At 44.1% G+C, this 20,980-nt stretch overlaps 1 pseudogene across 1 annotated transcript in view; it reads right to left on the bottom strand.

The window, feature by feature from the left end:
* The window catches only part of LOC311225946 (ATP-binding cassette sub-family C member 4-like), a 156,913-nt pseudogene that overhangs the window by 119,485 nt on the left and 16,448 nt on the right, over positions 1–20,980 (bottom strand). The window contains exons 8-12 of the transcript in view: positions 17,862–18,112; positions 7,035–7,129; positions 6,441–6,527; positions 5,759–5,855; positions 2,452–2,646 (exon numbers count right to left, since the gene is read on the bottom strand). The product of the transcript in view is annotated as an ATP-binding cassette sub-family C member 4-like (transcript). The remainder of the gene's footprint in view (positions 1–2,451; positions 2,647–5,758; positions 5,856–6,440; positions 6,528–7,034; positions 7,130–17,861; positions 18,113–20,980) is intronic.

Here is a 20,980-nt window from a genome sequence, read left to right on the forward strand (position 1 = left end):
GATAGAAGCTTCTTCTGAGTCTTTCTGTGCTCGCCTTGAGACTCCGGTATCGCTTGCCTGACCGCAGCAGTTCAAAGAGGCAGTTGTTCGGGTGACTGGAGTCTTTAATGATTCTCTTAGCCTTGCCCCTGCACCGCTTGTTGTAAATGTTCTGGAGGGTGGGGAGCCCCCCTCCAATTGTGCGTTCGGCTGAACGTGTCACTCTTTGTAGTCTGCTTCGGTCTTGTGCAGTGCTATTCCCAAACCAGGAGGTGATGTTGCCAGTCACTTGTTGCCAGATGTTGCCAAACACTGAGATAAACGTAAGCTAGACTTGTTATACATAGTTTTAAAGTTACTTTTAAAGTTAAATACATTACAGTACTAATTTATGCAAATTACATGTCATCAGCTTGTGACTGCAACTTGTTCTTGTTCGCGGACGACTCAGCCCTGCTGGTCTCTGACAAAAACAAGTTACAGGTTGAAAAAACCCTCAGCTCTGAACTCGGCAGAATCTGCACATGGCTCGCTGATAACAAACCATCAATACACCTGGGTAAAACAGAGTCCATTCTCTTTGGATCAAATAACAAACTCAGCAAGACCGACGACTTCTCAGTTACAGCGAAGTGACAATATTGACAACACCAGAGGGAGCTCCACAAATCATGTTAAACCCAGATTCGGCACAAACAAGGGACTAAACACGTTTTGCAATTATGCCACAACAATGTGGAACGCCCTACCCACAGCCCTAAAAAAATATGAATCCCTACCCACATTCAAAACCGCTCTTAGGGCCTTTTCTCACTCACCCTATTCGTTTCTATTTCGTTCCGTTCTGCCCGTTCCGAGATCTGATGCAAACCCCCCCCCCCCCCCCCCTCTCCCCCCTCTAGTTTGTGTACACACTTCAGTCTGGGTGCGCTCTGGGTTTTGTTTACGGTTTGCGTTTTGAGCTTGTAAGCTTGCCGTAGTCGATGATGTCACGCTCGAAATGTAAACACAGGAAGTGTTAACACGGAGACTGGAGAATGGATGTTGATATAAAGAAACAAATAACTAATACATATGAAGTTATATTTGAACCTCTGTTGTCAAGCCTTGTCAATATAACCCACCCCCCTTTTCTCACTAATGGAACTCTGTTGTAGAGTCCGCTTTTGATCGTTTTGCAATAACGCTAAGCTAACGGCTACCGCTAGTTAGCTTTATAACCTTTTACTAGTAACATTGCTCGCATCGATTATATTGAATGTCATTGATCTACTGGTCGACCGAAAATGTAAACGGGAATGTCTTAACACGACTGCGGACTCTGGATGTTGATATAAAATGAACAAATTGCCAATAAATATGAAGTTATATTTGAACCTCTGTTGTCAAGCCTTGTCAATATAACCCACCCCATTTTATCACGAATGGATGGTGTTGTAGAGTCCGCTTTTGAACGTTTTGAGCGATCTACTGGTCGACCACGGCCGACTGGTTGGGCACCACTGGTCTAATAGAAATAAATGCATTCGAACAAGAAAGTATAGTATACAGCAATGGCTAACGGCTAACGCTAGTTAACTAGCCTGTTCAGAAGCTAACATTATCCCATCGCTTGTGGCAATAATATTGCATGTCATTGATCTGTGATTCGATACAAAAGGCTGAGTGTGAAAGCCCCCTTAAAGAGCACCTACGGGTGGCTGCAATTCGAAACTGGCCACCGTAAATGTCCAACCCCCCCCCCCCCCCCCCCCCTCCTAATAGACAGTCTCCTCCCCACCGTATGTATATATTTTCTCCCACCCACCCACCCCCTCCTAATGTACAGTCTCCTCCCCATCATATGTATATATTTTCTGTTAGGATCTCTGGGTAACAGTACTGTATATTTGCATATCGTATATGTCACAAATGTAACAGTACTATATACCTGTAAGTCATGTATGTCCCTATGTCATACATGTCATGATGTCATGTATGTTGTGTATGTCATAAATTATGAAAATGGGGGACCCTGATGTAAACAAGACAAACGTCTTTCTCTGGTCTGCATCCCCTTAACAATTGTGTGTATTGAGCCGTACTGTATTTTACCCATTCTGCAATCTGTTAAATAAAGTTTTCATTCATTCATTCATTCATTCATTCATTCATTCATTCATTCACATAGCTTCAAGGTTACTTCTGCAGGTGCCGTGTGTGAAATCAGCACTACAGACAAGCCAAATGCTGGTGAATTTTGATTGTGACTGGTGTAAGTTTGTCAGTTCCATATACTGTACTTTATGTAATCATAACCTGTTATTGTATACAATTGTTATAAAGCATTATACCTGTCTATGCACAATTATAACTATATTTAAATAACGTTATGTTCGCATAATAATGTGTAATTTACAAGTATTATTATACTATTATACATTCTACATTATGCTTCACAGAACACGTTACTAAAGATTTGACTTGACTCACCTCTGGAAGCTGCTGATCTCCCTGCAACAAGGAGCGCAGGGAGGAGAAGTGGGAGAGGGTGTGGCAGGACCCCCGTCTCTCCTTCTCCTGGTCCTCCTCCTCCTCTTCCTCCTCCTCCTCTGCCTTCAGCAGGGAGGTGAAGTCCAGCCCTGATCCCTGAAGCTCACCGTAGGTTCCTCGTACCACCATCTGACCCTGGCCGTGGGAGAAAAGAGAGCAGTTAAAAGGACCACGCCACTCTTATTGTGACTTTCAGCCTGTTTACTAATCGGCACGCACGTTTCACATGAAACATGTTGAACGTTTGTGAAACTACAGATTTATAGAGAAGAAACATACCCAAAAGTATCTCTTGGTCGTGCTAATAAATTGGTAGATCTATCTCTTTCTCACTCAGAGTGTGTACTTCCTTGTTTACATTCTCAAACTCACTGCTTTACATAGTGCAGCATGCGCATCAATCCATTTGACAAGAGGCTACCAACTTCAGCGACCATGAAATACATTCAGCGTAGGTCTATCACCACACTGGTAAGGCAAATTAAAGAAACACTAATTAAAATGTTAGTGACACTTTATATACGGGACAAAATTACAGGTGGCGGATAAACTAAAATCAGTACCACTCTCGAACAATGTAGTGAAAGACCGAATTGATAAGATGTCAAGTGATTGCGAGCAGCAGCTGTCAGAAAAGCTTAGAAAGGGTCCATTTGCCATACAACTTGATGAAACTACTGTCGCAGACGAGGCTGTGCTCATCGTTTATGTGCAGTATATCGAAAATGAGGATCTGAAGCAGGACATTCTCATGTCAGTCAACCTTACTACCACCACTCGAGGTGAGGATATTTTTACTGCAGTGGATTCTTACTTCATTCAACATAAATGCAAACCGTTCACCATTAGGGCCTGATTTGAGAGGATGAATACAGGATTTGAATATTGGCCAACATTTTGAAATACATATGGTGCAAGATGAGATTTGTTGATTGAAGGGACAAGTCAAAGAAGCATAGTGGGTCTAATTATGATGCATATGCCTGTGTATAAGCAGTTTGTTATTAAAATGACAAAGAAAAGTATTAAAATGACAAAAAAAAAAGTATTTTATGGTATTTTATTAGGAGGGGGGTCCAGGAATTTCATCAGAGATGTTTGGGGGTCCCTGGGGGAAAAAAGGTTGGGAACCCCTGGACTAGAGAGTAGAGAGAGAGAGAGAGAGAGAGAGAGACTGTCCACGCGCGGTGCGAGTCTAGAGTAGAGAGAGAGAGAGAGAGAGAGAGAGAGAGGAAGAGAGACTGCGAGTCTAGAGAGGAGAGAGAGAGAGAGAGAGAGCGAGAGAGAGAGGAAGAGAGACTGTCCGCGCGCCTGTCATTCATTTGAGTTGGGTCGCGCGCAAGCTGTCACTTGGCGCTGTCAAGTTGGGTCGCGCGCCAGCCGCCACTAGGCGTCTGTCACTCATTTGCTCTAGATTAGATACTATATAAAGTTCGATCGCGTTCACACCAACAGCAAACGCACCAAGGTCCACTTTGAAACTAACCGAGTCCCAACTTTTCAAGAGGACCATGGTTCGGTTGTTTGGTCCTCAAAATTGTTCGGTTTGTGTTTACACCTGTACAAACAAAACGGACTATTGATCTAAAGGGACCATGGTCCACTTAAAGTGGACCAAACAGGGTAGGTGTGAACGCGCCCTAAGACTAAAATGAAAAATAAATGAAGGTGACTAAATATGATGAAAACGAAAAAGGAGCATTTGACACATGACTAAGACTAAAACTATTGGTTTGATTATGTCTTATGGTGTATATATGTGGAGCACTTCTATGCTCTATATGTATATATATATTATTTTTGTACAACCAGGGGTCATGTCTGCTTCACATGGGCTGTGGAAACGTTAGGGGCATCTATGAATCTATGATCCCAATAGAAATGAATGGGAATTTGACTGACTGTAGCAGTACATAGAATTGCATTACAAGTAGGGATGCTCGATATTGGCTTTTTTACCGATATTGTCCAACTCTTAATTTCCGATACCGATATCAACCGATACCGATATATGCAGGGTCCCCCCCCCCCCCCCCCCCCCCCCAAAAACGGAATAATTTCAGGTAATTAACATTACATATCTCTTGTTGTGGAATTAACACAACATTATGCATACTTTTGACAATAAATAAAATCAGAATTTGTTCTTACTTGCTTGCCTGGGTAAATAAAGGTTATAGAAATGTAAAAAAAAAAAAAAAAATCTTTTTTACAGATACCAATATTTTCCTATATCACATTTTAATGCCGATATCAGCCGATAATATCGGTAGGCCGACAATATCGGACATCCCTAATTACAAGAGAATAAAATGACATTTTTTTCATTGACGAAACCTAGACAAAAATGTCATCCATTTTCTGCGACTAAATCTATAGACTAAAACAAAAAAGACAAAATCAAGACTAAAACTGACTAAGACTAAAATGCTAAAATGAAAACGAAAAAGGAGCATTTGACACATGACTAAGACTAACATATCTGCCAAAATTAACACTGATTCTTTGTGTGGAGAAGAGGAGAAGGAGGAGGAGGAGGAGGAGAAGAAGAAGAAGAAGAAGAAGAAGAAGAAGAAGAAGAAGAAGAAGAAGAAGAAGAAGAAGAAGAAGAAGAAGAAGAAGAAGAAGAAGAAGAAGAAGAAGAAGAAGAAGAAGAAGAAGAAAGATAAGGACAATTTTAAACATTCATACATTCCCCCACAGCAGAATTTCACCCTGAATATGTATGAGGGACACCTAAACAAACACACACACAAACATATACATGCACACACACACACACACACACACACACACACACACACACACACACACACACACACACACACACACACACACACACACACACACACACACACACACACACACACAAACATACACACGCACACACATACAAACACACAAACATATACCCACACACATACAAACATATACACAAACACAAACCCACACACATACAAACATATACACAAACACAAACATATACACGCACACACATACACACAAACATATACACTACACACACACAAACATATACATGCACACACATACAAACATATACACACACACAAACATATACACGCACACACAGGAGAACCGAGATAACGACATGACTGTAACCACACACACACACACACACACACACACACACACACACACACACACACACACACACACACACACACACACACACACACACACACACACACACACACACACACACACACACACACACACACACACACACCTCCTTCAGGACGAGTATCTGGTCTGCAGCCTTCAGATACTGTAGTTGGTGAGTGACCAGAATGCAAGGTTTCTTCTTTAGAAGTCCACAAATACACCTGAGGAAAAGGAACAAGTTATTTGAGTAGATAAAATGATACCTATTGGAGCCATGCGGGGACTGTTTGGATATAGTTCTGTTACAATTCTGGTGGCCACATCAGTTTTAAGGCATCAAAAGGAATGGAAACATATCCCCATCAAAACATTCTCCAATGACACCCAGCGCTAGTAGGCAAGTGGCACAATGCCCACAGAACACTTGTCAACAGCTGCTAAACTATTAATAATAATAATAACTCGTCCAGGTGTGCGTATTGTGGAATGTTTTCTCATAATTATATTTTGGAATTCTAAAACTGTGTAGCTTTTAGTGGCCAGTAACCATAGTGACTTCATCAGTTCTCAGGTTTCCAATCTCACACATGGGGACTTTACACCTGAAGGGGTTAACAGAGAATCAACACTCTATTGTCGTCTGTCAACAGAATCAATACAAATAAAACCAAACAAAACATACAGTACCGCTCACAAACTATATAAACAATATACTGAGCGTTTTTTACGTTCAAGACTAAACTGCTTTCCGTTGTCTTTTGTCAGTCGCTGCATGAGGCGGGTCCCCAGGTCACAGTACGACTTACTCTTCAAACAGGTGTCTGCCGACCTCAGCATCCACAGCACTGAGTGGGTCGTCCAGCAAGTAGATATCTGCGTCCTGATACACTGCTCTGATACAGACATGCAGGACAGAGGTTATTAACAAGTAGATATACATCCTGATACACTTCTCTGATACAGACATGCAGGACAGAGGTTATTAACAAGTAGATATCTGCGTCCTGATACACTGCTCTAATACAGACATGCAGGACAGAGGTTATTAACAAGTAGATATCTGCGTCCTGATACACTGCTCTGATACAGACATGCAGGACAGAGGTTATTAACAAGTAGATATACATCCTGATACACTTCTCTGATACAGACAGACGTACAGGTGTGTAGGACATTAAACTACTGAACTGAACTAGTAAATGTAATTTCTTAGCAGCCAAAGTAGTTTTTAAGAATAAAACAGACGGAGAAAACATAAATGGTTAGTAGAATTCACACTTATTTTACCAGCCATGGCCAACATTTACCAGCATCAAAGGTAGTAATCATTTCAAGTACTAATGTTAAGATTTCACATGACTCTAGCTGGAGAAGAGATCCAGCAGAAGACTCACGTGTACCTGGCTAAGTTGACCCGTGCCTTCTGTCCCCCACTGAGGTTGTCCCCTCTGTCCCCGACCACCTCCAGGTCTCCATCAGGTAGCAGCTCTATGTCCTAAACAGAGTCCCACTGTGACACTTAGCATGGTTGAGTCATGACAGAGAGTAGACTAGGGCTGTACACTATTGATTAGTCAACAAATCGATTGTTAGGTGTCTTAAAGGAACATGCCAACATTTTGGGAAATTTGAGTGTTCGCTTTTAATTGCAAAAGCAAAGAAACCACACAATATTGGCGAGCAGCTCATCAAACCAGCCTGCATCAAAATGGTTTAGAAACTGTGCGGCCCACAGGTGGCGGATAAACTAAAATCAGTACCACTCGCGAACAATGTAGTGAAAGACCGAATTGATAAGATGTCAAGTGATTGCGAGCAGCAGCTGTCAGAAAAGCTTAGAAAGGGTCCATTTGCCATACAACTTGATGAAACTACTGTCGCAGACGAGGCTGTGCTCATCGTTTATGTGCAGTATATCGAAAATGAGGATCTGAAGCAGGACATTCTCATGTCAGTCAACCTTACTACCACCACTCGAGGTGAGGATATTTTTACTGCAGTGGATTCTTACTTCATTCAACATAAATGCAAACCGTTCACCATTAGGGCCTGATTTGAGAGGATGAATACAGGATTTGAATATTGGCCAACATTTTGAAATACATATGGTGCAAGATGAGATTTGTTGATTGAAGGGACAAGTCAAAGAAGCATAGTGGGTCTAATTATGATGCATATGCCTGTGTATAAGCAGTTTGTTATTAAAATGACAAAGAAAAGTATTAAAATGACAAAAAAAAAAGTATTTTATGGTATTTTATTAGGAGGGGGGTCCAGGAATTTCATCAGAGATGTTTGGGGGTCCCTGGGGGAAAAAAGGTTGGGAACCCCTGGACTAGAGAGTAGAGAGAGAGAGAGAGAGAGAGAGAGAGAGACTGTCCACGCGCGGTGCGAGTCTAGAGTAGAGAGAGAGAGAGAGAGAGAGAGAGAGAGAGGAAGAGAGACTGCGAGTCTAGAGAGGAGAGAGAGAGAGAGAGAGAGCGAGAGAGAGAGGAAGAGAGACTGTCCGCGCGCCTGTCATTCATTTGAGTTGGGTCGCGCGCAAGCTGTCACTTGGCGCTGTCAAGTTGGGTCGCGCGCCAGCCGCCACTAGGCGTCTGTCACTCATTTGCTCTAGATTAGATACTATATAAAGTTCGATCGCGTTCACACCAACAGCAAACGCACCAAGGTCCACTTTGAAACTAACCGAGTCCCAACTTTTCAAGAGGACCATGGTTCGGTTGTTTGGTCCTCAAAATTGTTCGGTTTGTGTTTACACCTGTACAAACAAAACGGACTATTGATCTAAAGGGACCATGGTCCACTTAAAGTGGACCAAACAGGGTAGGTGTGAACGCGCCCTAAGACTAAAATGAAAAATAAATGAAGGTGACTAAATATGATGAAAACGAAAAAGGAGCATTTGACACATGACTAAGACTTGGTTATATACATAACCTTACGTTCTGTTTCGTTATGGCTTCGCTCAGCACCAGTTGCACAACAGGAGCTGAGCGGGAGCCATAGCCCGACAAATGTACCCCGCTGAGGCCCCCCACAACCATCAGACCGGGGAGGACCGAGCCCCCTGACCCTCCCTAATGGAGGATACCCCCCCTATTGGAGGCTTACGGGAGGGAGACGGATCAGACGTGCGAAGAGGAACTCAAGCAACTCAACGCACAGGGTGAGCAGACCGTGGCTTGACCCCACGACTACACACACGCACAACCCGCATGCCACCCGGGAACCAACGGAAGGAACAACCTCGTTACTGCCCCCAAAATCACGGGGTCAAGAGCAACCCAACCCCGTGGCAAGGCTGTAGCAGCGGAGCGCGAAGGAAGACCCAGACCCACCGAAGGGACTGGATCCCCTGGAAAAAGGGGGCCCGGAGAGGTCAATGACGCCAGGCATCAAGACCCCACCAGGCGGTCACTTAGTGACACCGCCCCCCACATCGCCAGCGTATTCGGATAAGGCCCCTCCAAGAGCGGGCCCTTTCCCCCCAATAGCACACCGCCTGGCACACTGACCCTGCAGAACAGGCAGTCAGCATGGCCGTAAGCACTCAAAAAAGGTTAACCAACGGAAGCAGGCAGCGCACCGGGGAAAGCAGGCAGCAGGCTGTAACCTGAGCCACGAGCACTGCGGACGAGACAGGCGCCAAAGGAGTAAGCTGAAAACAGCCCCCCCGGCGGAAGGGGCGTATGCTGGCGTTGTTGATCACCATGACAAAGCCTCCATTAAAAAAACCCACCCAGAGGGGTCGAGGCAGAGAAGGCTGACATGATTGGCAGACGTCATGAACGTGCAGGGGCACACTCAACCGGGTAACCCGGGAGTTGACTCTGCTCCAACACACCAGGGAATCAACCACCCTCTCGGTACAGACGGTGGTTGTTCCTATAACCCCTCAAGAAAAAACTCCAAAACACACCTGCGGGTATACACCAGCTATACCGCAGTACAAGCGTTTCAGTTTTCAAAAAAGGCCTACGGTATCAACAAAACTTTACTTCGGACCGGGCCCGGCGGCACGGGAAGCACAGGGTTACCAGAGGAGGTCCAATACCACCCCAACAGCCCCCTCTTCGCCACGCGTGAGAGAGGAGCGAAAATAATGGAGAACCAGCCCTAAGCACACCGCACTTGGTATTCCCAGGCAGTCTCCCAACCAAGTACTAACCAGGACCGAACCTGCTTAGCTACCGAGATCGGACGAGATCGGGCGTATACAGGTTGGTATGGCCGTAAGCCATTACGATAGTGCAGAGTACAACATGTACCCAACAAAGGGCCTCCAGGGTACCAGAACAGCAGATCTGCATCCCCGGCGGACAACGGGTTAACTGACCTGGACCAGCGCGACCAGACCAGTCCCGTGTCGATCTAAAACATGAAAAGAGGGCGCCACCCAGACGGTCCCATTTGGACCGTGCTCAGTGGCCCACCCCAAGGGCGTGAGACCCCTCTACCTATGTTCTGATCTATTCCGTTAACATCCCCCAGATATGAACGAGAATTCATCGAGACAACCTAGTAAACTGGCGCTCGGAAGAGACAAAACTCCATCCCAGTTGCCCTATAAAAACGCTGTTTTTTTTTTTTAAACTTACATTTGTATTAACATTTATAGACAAACAACACTTACACAAAAATGGAACCCATAATACAACATTGTTAAACAGACATACATAATAAAGTACAAAAAATAATACAATTGTAATACCCAAAAAAAAAAAAAAAAATCAGAAAATGCTAACCAAGTCAAAAGTGTGTGACATGGGTTCAGAGACACTCCTTGAACCTCTTTCCTCCTTTACCCTTCGCCCTCTTGTGATGCATTTGGTTCTTCCTCTGTGATGTCGTTTTCGTTCCCCTTGTAATCCTCCCACTTTCCCCATCTTTCTCCAAATTTATCTTCCTGTAACCTCAGCATGTGTGTTATCCTCTCCATATCCTGTATCTCCTCCACTATTCCTACCCATTGTGCTATTGTCTGTGGGTCTTCTTTGTACCACAGTCTTGTTATTGCTTTTCTGGCCGCTATCAACATTATCTTTATTAAATATTTGTCCCCCCCTCGTGTGTCAGGTCTCCTAAGTAAAGCACCAGTCCTGTTTGTGGTAACCCGTATCCTAATATTCTGATCATTGCCTCCCCTATCTCCTCCCAATACCCCTTCAGCTTCTGACATCCCCAGAATATGTGTGTGTGATTTGCCCCCTCCTTCCCACACATCCTCCAGCATGCTCTTTGTGTTGGTGCATATTTTCCCTTCAGCTCTGGGGTTATAAAGAATCTGATTATGTTTTTCCATCCAAACTCTTTCCATATCCTCGATCCTGTTGTTGAATGTTGCACCTCGCATATGTTCCCCCATTCCTTCCCTGTTATTCCTATCTCTAGTTCTCTCTCCCATTTCTCCCTTATATAATCGGTCGTGTGTCCCTTGCTGGTCATTATAGCCCGGTACAGTGCTGATATTACCCTTCCTTTCCCTCCTTCGTATGCCCTTACTATCATCCTAATTATTCCATTCTGTTCTTCTTCCTTGTCCCCTCTTATTTCTTTATTATAGTAATCTCTAATCTGTAGATATCTGAAGTGGTCCCTGTTTTCTAGTCCAAAGTTCTCCTTTAATTTTTGTAGTGTTTGCATTTCCCCCTTCTCTATCATTTTGCATATCGCTGTTGCCCCCCCCCCCCCCCCCCCCCCTCTCCCACCTCCTGAATCCATGGTCCAGCCTCCCTGGTTTGAATCTCTTGTCATGTGCTATCCATCTCAGAACCCCTGACTGCTTCTCTAATTTGTGTGTTTTTACTACTCTGTTCCATATGGTCAAGATGCATTTGGTGATGGGATCTAACAGTCCCTCTTTTTCTTTGAACAGTTCCCTATCTCCCACCAGAGCTTGTACCTTGTATCCCTCCCCTTCTTTTTCAATGTCTTTCCATCTTGCCTCATATTTGTTGTTACACCAGCACGTCACTGCTCTCAGTTGCGCTGCATAATAATAATCTTGTAGGCTGGGTACTGCCATCCCTCCCTCTTCCTTTGGTAGTTGTAGTGTTTTATATCTGACCCGTGGTCTTCTCCCCGCCCATATGAACCTCGATATCAGTCTGTCCCACTCCCTGAATTGATTCTGTGGTATTTGTATCGGTAGTGATTGGAACAGGTACAGTAACCTTGCTAGTATGTTCATTTTAATGACCTCTATTCTTGAATTGAAGTCCAAGGGCATTACTGTCCATCTCTCCAAGTCTCTCTTGATGTTCTGATTTATCTGTGTATAGTTTGCCTCAAACAGTTTCCCCACCCCTCTCGTGATGTTCACCCCTAAGTATTTAATCTTGTCCATGTCCCATCTTATCCCGTACTGTTCCCTAATTTCCGTCGTTGGGGTATAGTTCCATGCTAAGGTCTGTGTCTTTGTCACGTTTAGTTTGTATCCTGAGTAGTGGCCATATTCCTTCAGTAGATCCATCAGTGCCGGGAAGCTCTTGTCTGGTTGCCTCATGTATACTATCACGTCGTCCGCAAATAGGCCTAGTTTATATTCTGTTCCCTTTATCCTTACTCCCTTAATGTCCTCGGTCTGTCTGATCAGTTGTGCCAGTGGTTCTATGAAAACGGCGAAGAGCGTTGGTGAGAGACAACATCCCTGTCTGGTTAAAAACGCTGTTTTAACAAGCAACCAAGGCACACTTAGCCCCTGCGTGATTCTTTAACAGAAACACACCGAGCCAGCACTATGTATGCGTCGAGACCCAAACACATCAATGGATAGTCTAGCAAGACACCAAACATTGTTCCTCCAAGTCGCCTGGGAGAACGACACAGAGCCGTCGTGCTTCATGTACCTTCCTCTTTTTATCCAAAAAAGAAAGAAACACAGACTGACATGAATCCCACGTGACGCAGCTGAGGGTATTTCTTTTTTTACATTTTTACATCCCACCACCCTCGCCATAGGGAGGAGACGGAAATCCCCAGAGAGACTTCCCACGCGAGCTGTATAGATTGAAAAGAATATATTGCAACATTGAGCTATGTAATATTTGGGTTAGGGCTCTCCGAGGAGGAGGCACTGAACTAATACACACTCAATAATCGAATTGAATCGAATACACACACAATAGAGCAGAACTCCTTTTTGAAGTTCTACTCACCTTGACAATCTGAGGAGGAGGCTCTGAACTCTGAGGAGGCTCCCTCACAGGGAAGGAGAGTCCGAACTCACAGAAGGCCCGAGGAGGAGCTTCGTGAGGAGGAGCTCTGACAACTCCCTGAAACAGATCCATAACATGGACCTGAACAACTCACGGAAGTCTTACCAACAGAGACGCGCACAGTGACGTACTCTATGGCGGGGGAATTTCTGCGGTGCACACGCCCAATCTTCCAGGGTGTGGGACCAGGAAACGAATCCTCGATTATGTATTGGCCACAGGCCTTGCTAAGCACACATGATAAGTGACCAAACAATCTTTTCTTTAGGAAAATATAGTTTCTCAAGCGGAAAGCACAACCCCAGCAATTAAGCTAAGGGTTACATTGTATCCCCACAAACACAGTGACACAATATATTGTAAACAACATGTCTGAGAGGAGGGTGGGGAAGCCCCAGGGAAACCGGGGGGATCACCCCTCCTTCCTTACCCTTGATACGGCCAAGTTGAACAGGTAACCCAGTTAATACGTGAACACACTGTTCATTGTCATTACAGGCTGAGAAAAGAATTCATTCCTCAATCACATGTCACTAAGCATAGCTTTATAGGTTAATTAACCCCCTTAGTTGTGAGTTCACGAAACATGAACACACATGTTCTCATCACAACTAACCAGATCATTTTTACACATGTAAACAACAACCCGATTTCTATGAAGAGAGAAGCTATACCAGTGACAAGACAATTCACACACAACACGCGCCGTATCCTCAATGTATTGCAGCAACACACATTTTGGAAAACATCGTTATTACAAAACATTTAGAAGGGAAGGAAAGAAGAAGTGTTTAAGGTCCGGTCGGGACCTTCCTACCCTGAGCGCCGGCCAAGAGAACTGCAATCTGGCTAACGGGGCACCGAAGTTGAACACAGCATCCCTGTGTTGACAACGAGGGTAACGTTGTTGCGCCACCCAGCCGCTACGTTTCTCCATGTTTGACGCAGTCCTCGCTGGCAGGGCTCCGGTGTAGGTTCAACTAACATCCTCTGTCAAAGATGACGTCGTAGTCAGAGTGTTTAAGGCATGTTATAGTCATAGAAAACGTTCAACAGTGTAGCATTAAGCTAACAGCCGTTCGACCGATAGCAACAAGCTAACGTTTACTAGCCTGGTAACACAGCGGGCTAGCGTCGCAGCTAACAGCTGACTGGCTAACACAGTAGTCCACAACTAGCACGCAAGCTAAGCAGCTATCACCTGAACTGTACACAACGACATAACAAGCCACACTTCAGACAGGCCGCTGTCCAAGTCCCTCCCCTAAGAGGGAAAAGAAAAAGAATGTCAGAACACAGTTTTCAACGGTGATCCAGACATGCAGCGGGGCCAGCACAGTTCCCATTTCGGGCTGCAGCCGACTTTGAGCATGGAACTCCCGATAAAGAAGATCCTATGCCCACATTTCCTCGTTAGGGTATACTTTCATTTGTATATGAAAGATGGGGCCTGCACGGGACAGAGAAGCATCCGCTCGAGAATCCTGGGATCACCAGGTCCTGGTCGGGGCCCACTAGATTGACCATCATGGGCGTCAGACCAAGATCCTCCGACCGCCGTTTAAGCTGAGCAGAGGACCCCAGCCTGGAGTCGGCGTTTCGTAAATTGTCAGCTAACCCCCACAGCATCAACAACAACCAGAGCTCGCAAGCAAAACAGTACGTACCCAACCTGGAAACAACCGCTTCTCACAACAGTCGGTGCTTCCCACAGTCCAGCTGTGTGGCCGGAGGGCAACCCCATCCAGCCGCAGCAAGGAGGACTGTAGCTGGGGGGCATGTCAGCGGCGTGAGCTCCTTATACGAAAAAGCCGTTGAAGGTCGGAATGACCATCATCTTCCAGACACTCCAGTAACGAAGACAATATCGCCATATTTTCTCGAAAATAGTGAGAGAGAAAATAAAGATATGATGTCAACGTATCTTCTTTTGTTTTCCAACTTTCTTCTACTAACAACCTCGTCAAGTGGGGATCTACCGAAGGCACTTCCTTGTGGTGAAAGTGAAGAAGGAGGCGAGTAGGTGACCACACTCCTGCTTATGAAGGTAAGCGGATGGGGGTGTGGCCAGACGAATGTTGGGATGTAAAGGTACATGGTGGCATTTTTTATTCAGTGCTCGTGCACGAAGTGAAGTACAGTGCAACTGGTGCTGAGCGAAGCCATAACGAAACAGAACCTTCTGTAGTGTGGTAGTGAAAGGTTTACCGTCTGTAGTGCGGTAGTGAAAGGTTAACCTTCTGTAGTGTGGTAGTGAAAGGTTAACCGCCTGTAGTGTGGTAGTGGAAGGGTTAACCTTCTGTAGTGTGGTAGTGAAAGGCTAACCTTCTGTAGTGTGGTAGTGAAAGGTTAACCTTCTGTAGTGTGGTAGTGAAAGAGTTAACCTTCTGTAGTGTGGTAGTGAAAGGTTAACCGTCTGTAGTGTGGTAGTGAAAGGTTAACCTTCTGTAGTGTGGTAGTGAAAGGGTTAACCTTCTGTAGTGTGGTAGTGAAAGGTTAACCTTCTGTAGTGTGGTAGTGAAAGGTTAACCTTCTGTAGTGTTGTAGTGAAAGGGTTAACCTTCTGTAGTGTTGTAGTGAAAGAGTTAACCTTCTGTAGTGTGGTAGTGAAAGGTTAACCTTCTGTAGTGTGGTAGTGAAAGAGTTAACCGTCTGTAGTGTGGTAGTGAAAGGTTAACCTTCTGTAGTGTGGTAGTGAAAGGTTAACCGTCTGTAGTGTGGTAGTGAAAGGTTAACCTTCTGTAGTGTGGTAGTGAAAAGGTTAACCTTCTGTAGTGTGGTAGTGAAAGGTTAACCTTCTGTAGTGCGGTAGTGAAAGGTTAACCTTCTGTAGTGTGGTAGTGAAAGAGTTAACCGTCTGTAGTGTGGTAGTGAAAGGTTAACCTTCTGTAGTGTGGTAGTGAAAGAGTTAACCGTCTGTAGTGTGGTAGTGAAAGGTTAACCTTCTGTAGTGTGGTAGTGAAAGAGTTAACCGTCTGTAGTGTGGTAGTGAAGGGTTAACCTTCTGTAGTGTGGTAGTGAAAGGTTAACCTTCTGTAGTGTGGTAGTGAAAGGTTAACCTTCTGTAGTGTGGTAGTGAAAGGTTAACCTTCTATAGTGTGGTAGTGAAAGGTTAACCTTCTGTAGTGTGGTAGTGAAAGGGTTAGCCTTCTGTAGTGTGGTAGTGAAAGAGTTAACCTTCTGTAGTGTGGTAGTGAAAGGTTAACCTTCTGTAGTGTGGTAGTGAAAGGTTAACCTTCTGTAGTGTGGTAGTGAAAGGTTAACCTTCTGTAGTGTGGCAGTGAAAGGGTTAACCTTATGTAGTGTGGTAGTGAAAGGTTAACCTTCTGTAGTGTGGCAGTGAAAGGGTTAACCTTCTGTAGTGTGGTAGTGAAAGGTTAACCTTCTGTAGTGTGGTAGTGAAAGGTTAACCTTCTGTAGTGTGGTAGTGAAAGGTTAACCTTCTGTAGTGTGGTAGTGAAAGGTTAACCTTCTGTAGTGCGGTAGTGAAAGGTTAACCGCCTGTAGTGTGGTAGTGAAAGGGTTAACCTTCTGTAGTGTGGTAGTGAAAGGTTAACCGTCTGTAGTGTGGTAGTGAAAGGTTAACCTTCTGTAGTGTGGTAGTGAAAGGTTAACCTTCTGTAGTGCGGTAGTGAAAGAGTTAACCGTCTGTAGTGTGGTAGTGAAAGGTTAACCTTCTGTAGTGTGGTAGTGAAAGGGTTAACCTTCTGTAGTGTGGTAGTGAAAGGTTAACCGCCTGTAGTGTGGTAGTGAAAGGGTTAACCTTCTGTAGTGTGGTAGTGAAAGGTTAACCTTCTGTAGTGTGGTAGTGAAAGGTTAACCGCCTGTAGTGTGGTAGTGAAAGCGTTAACCTTTTGTAGTGCGGTAGTGAAAGAGTTAACCTTCTGTAGTGTGGTAGTGAAAGAGTTAACCTTCTGTAGTGCGGTAGTGAAAGGTTAACCTTCTGTAGTGTGGCAGTGAAAGGGTTAACCTTCTGTAGTGTGGTAGTGAAAGAGTTAACCTTCTGTAGTGTGGTAGTGAAAGAGTTAACCTTCTGTAGTGTGGCAGTGAAAGGGTTAACCTTCTGTAGTGTGGTAGTGAAAGAGTTAACCTTCTGTAGTGTGGTAGTGAAAGGTTAGCCTTCTGTAGTGTGGTAGTGAAAGAGTTAACCTTCTGTAGTGCGGTAGTGAAAGGTTAACCTTCTGTAGTGTGGCAGTGAAAGGGTTAACCTTCTGTAGTGTGGTAGTGAAAGAGTTAACCTTCTGTAGTGTGGTAGTGAAAGAGTTAACCTTCTGTAGTGTGGCAGTGAAAGGGTTAACCTTCTGTAGTGTGGTAGTGAAAGAGTTAACCTTCTGTAGTGTGGTAGTGAAAGGTTAGCCTTCTGTAGTGTGGTAGTGAAAGGTTAACCTTCTGTAGTGTGGTAGTGAAAGGTTACCTTCTGTAGTGTGGTAGTGAAAGGTTAACCGCCTGTAGTGTGGTAGTGAAAGGGTTAACCTTCTGTAGTGTGGTAGTGAAAGGTTAACCTTCTGTAGTGTGGTAGTGAAAGGTTAACCTTCTGTAGTGTGGTAGTGAAAGGTTAACCTTCTGTAGTGTGGTAGTGAAAGGTTAACCTTCTGTAGTGTGGCAGTGAAAGGGTTAACCTTCTGTAGTGTGGTAGTGAAAGGTTAACCTTCTGTAGTGTGGTAGTGAAAGGTTAACCTCCTGTAGTGTGGTAGTGAAAGGGTTAACCTTCTGTAGTGTGGTAGTGAAAGGTTAACCTTCTGTAGTGTGGTAGTGAAAGGTTAACCTTCTGTAGTGTGGTAGTGAAAGGTTAACCTTCTGTAGTGTGGTAGTGAAAGGTTAACCTTCTGTAGTGTGGTAGTGAAAGCGTTAACCCTTTGTAGTGTGGTAGTGAAAGCGTTAACCCTTTGTAGTGTGGTAGTGAAAGCATTAACCCTTTGTAGTCTGGTAGTGAAAGTGTTAACCCTTTGTAGTGTGGTAGTGAAGGGGCTAAGCCTGGTATCGGACATCCCCTACTGATGCGTTTACCTTTATCCTGCGTATGCTAATGAGGGACTCAGACACCTTCTCTATGGCCAACGGGAAGAAGAGGGTGATGGTGAGTCTCACCGCCCCGAACAGAGAGATGGTCACAAACACCGTGCTGGCAGTTACGGTGTTCCCCGTCAGCACGTAGGCACAGAGGGTGACAAAGACAATGATCTTGCAGGCCACGAAGAAGGACGCCATGTTCAGTTCCGCGCAGGTAAGAGCTCTTCATGATCTTGGAGATCTCCTCTCTGTTGCAGAAGGAGAACAGGGATGAGTAACATTTCAAACTGTCAAACAGCGACCTCTAGAGCCCCACTTGGTACTGCACTTTGTTTACATTTGTTTGGTTTGGTGTGATGCGTGGGTTGGAGTTGAGTGGGGATAGGGGGAGGGGTTGCTATTGCTCGCCACACCCCAGGCTGTCAAGAGAGGTCTGGAGAAATTCACAGTATAAGTTATTATATACAGTAAATATATATATTATATTATATATATTTATTTGACCATATTTATATATTGTGGATGGCGGAATAGTGAAAATCCATACCTTTGCATGGATTCATGGCAGCATACTTTCATACCCAGCCCTAGTTTTCAGGTTTTCAAAATAGAAGTCTAATTGTATTAGGCCTTTAAAACATTGTATATCAGGGTGACTGGTAAGAGAGATGACTGAATGAATGAATGAACATGCCATGTGATAGCATTATGTGAGTGATATACTGTATATTACGTTTCCAGGGTACCACGAGGCAAAAAGGTGTCAAACATTTTCCGGTACATAATGTCATGAATGTAGGCAGACATAAACCAGTGTTTCCCAAAACATAAAGGTATATGTGGCAGCCCAAAACAAACACCACAAATCATGTTAAACCCAGATTCGGCTCAAACAAGAGACTAAACACGTTTCGCAATTATGCCACATCAATGTGGAACGCCCTACCCAAAGCTGTAAAGGAATGTGAATCACTACCCACTTTCAAAAACACTCTCAAAAAACACCTACGGGAGACTGCAACTCGAAACTGGCCCCTGTAAATGTCCGAACACAACCCCCTCCAATGTACAGTAAATTACCAAGTATGGTCTTGTCAATAATCCAATGTACAGTTTTGTTTGTACAGTTGTACAGTGTCGCCCACCCCCCCCCCCACTCCTACCCAACCCCCCCCCCCACCCACCCAACCACCTCCAATGTACAGTCCCCCCCACCCCCACCTACCCAATCCAATGTACAGTTTCTACGTCAAATGTATATACTTTTTTTTCTGGACTCTTTTTGTATCACAAACAGTACTGTAATTGCAAATCTGGTATGTCATAAATGTATAGATGTAGCAGTTCTGTCTATCTGTATGTCATGTATGTCATATATGTTACGATGAATTGAAAATGGGGGACCCTGATGTAAACAAGACGAAAGTCTTTCTCTGGTCTGCATCCCCTTAACAATTGTATGTATTGAGCTGTACTGTACTGTACCCATTCTGCAATCTGTTAATAAAGTTTTCAATCAATCAATCAATCAATCAATCACCAGGCAGAAATTCACCAAACTGAGAGTAACATTATCCTCATAGCAGTGTAGTTGAGTCACTAAATCTCAAGTCCGAGTAGAGTCTCGAGTCCCCAGTATTCGAGTCCAAGTCCAAGTCTGAGTCACCAAAGAAGAGTCAGAGTCGAGTCCCCGTTTCCCTAGTCCAAGTCAAAGTCCAAGTCATCGAGGTTGAGTCCACTCCACTCTGGCAGTCAAAGAGCTGACATACTGTACAAATAAAAAAATGTCTACATTAAACGGGGAACTATCTTATAAATGGCCTTTTTCAGTGTTTAGCATTGTTTCCTGGCTATGTGGACTTATATTAATAGGATCTATGTCTCTAATTCTCATATTGGCGCATTCTTCCAATTCTCCTCTCACAATATCCACCCTCACTGAACTGAGTCATCTGAAAATGTGCATATCTGTGATGTCAGAGATTTCTCAGCTGCATAATAATGTGGCAGCTGATGTGGCAGTTGGCACCAGGCCACACAGTGGTTGGAGCCCAGCCTCAAAACGGCTTAAGATCTTGAGGTAGAAAAATGCTGTTTTTGAGTACTTGATTAGAAATACAAAACAATGCATTTTTTGGAAAAAAACACCTTACAGAGGTGTTCCATAGACTCACAGGAATTGTGTAAAAGTGCTCAAATAGTGAAAGAAATAGTCAAATATTTCCCCTTTAAACATAAATGACACAGCGACCGGTCACCATTTCAAAGGGACTTTATTTACTTTGTGACACAATAGCCAAACAAATGCACTAGCCATCAAAATCGTATGCTAAATGATTAGGGCCTATTACAAAAAAATTAAGGCTGTCAAATATATCGCGTTAATATCGCGTTAACTCCCGATTCTATTAATGCCACTAATTTTTTTAACTCAAGATTAACTAAAAAAAGATTTACTAGACTTCACTCAGGTGTATTATTGATGCTCTCATTGATACTATGTTTGTTTCTGAAGTGTGTGTGTGTGTGTGTGTGTGTGTGTGTGTGTGTGTGTGTGTGTGTGTGTGTGTGTGTGTGTGTGTGTGTGTGTGTGTGTGTGTGTGTGTGTGTGTGTGTGTGTGTGTGTGTGTGTGTGTGTGTGTGTGTGTGTGTGTGTGTGTGTGTGTGTGTGTGTGTGTGTGTGTGTGTGTGTGTGTGTGTGTGTGTGTGTGTGTGTGTGTGTGAGATATAGAGAGAGAGGGGGGTGAGAGAGATGAGGAAGGGGCAAAAGAGAAAAAGAGTTGGGAGAGTGTGTGTGTGAGGGAGAGAGGGGGGTGTGTGATTAATCAGCCCTTGTGTGTGTGAATGTAACAAGTTCCCAACGTTTTCTTTCCCCTATTATTTCATGCACACTTTATTCATTGTTTTAAATTATTATTTTCTTTTAAGTTATTTTGTGCATCACTCTGTTTTGAATTTGATGCAAATTTGCAATGCATGAGGGTCATCCTTTTGTGTTAAATGGCTGCACAAAGCAAGCATTTGTTGACTCGCATGTTGATAAGAGTATTAAAACTTGGAACTTGAAAAAGATCTGTTTAAGGTAAAAAAAAAAATGCGATTAATTTGCGATTAAT

The sequence above is a fragment of the Notolepis coatsorum genome (genome assembly GCF_963971535.1).
Source record: "Notolepis coatsorum genome assembly, chromosome: 3".
NCBI classification, from domain to species: domain Eukaryota; kingdom Metazoa; phylum Chordata; class Actinopteri; order Aulopiformes; family Paralepididae; genus Notolepis; species Notolepis coatsorum.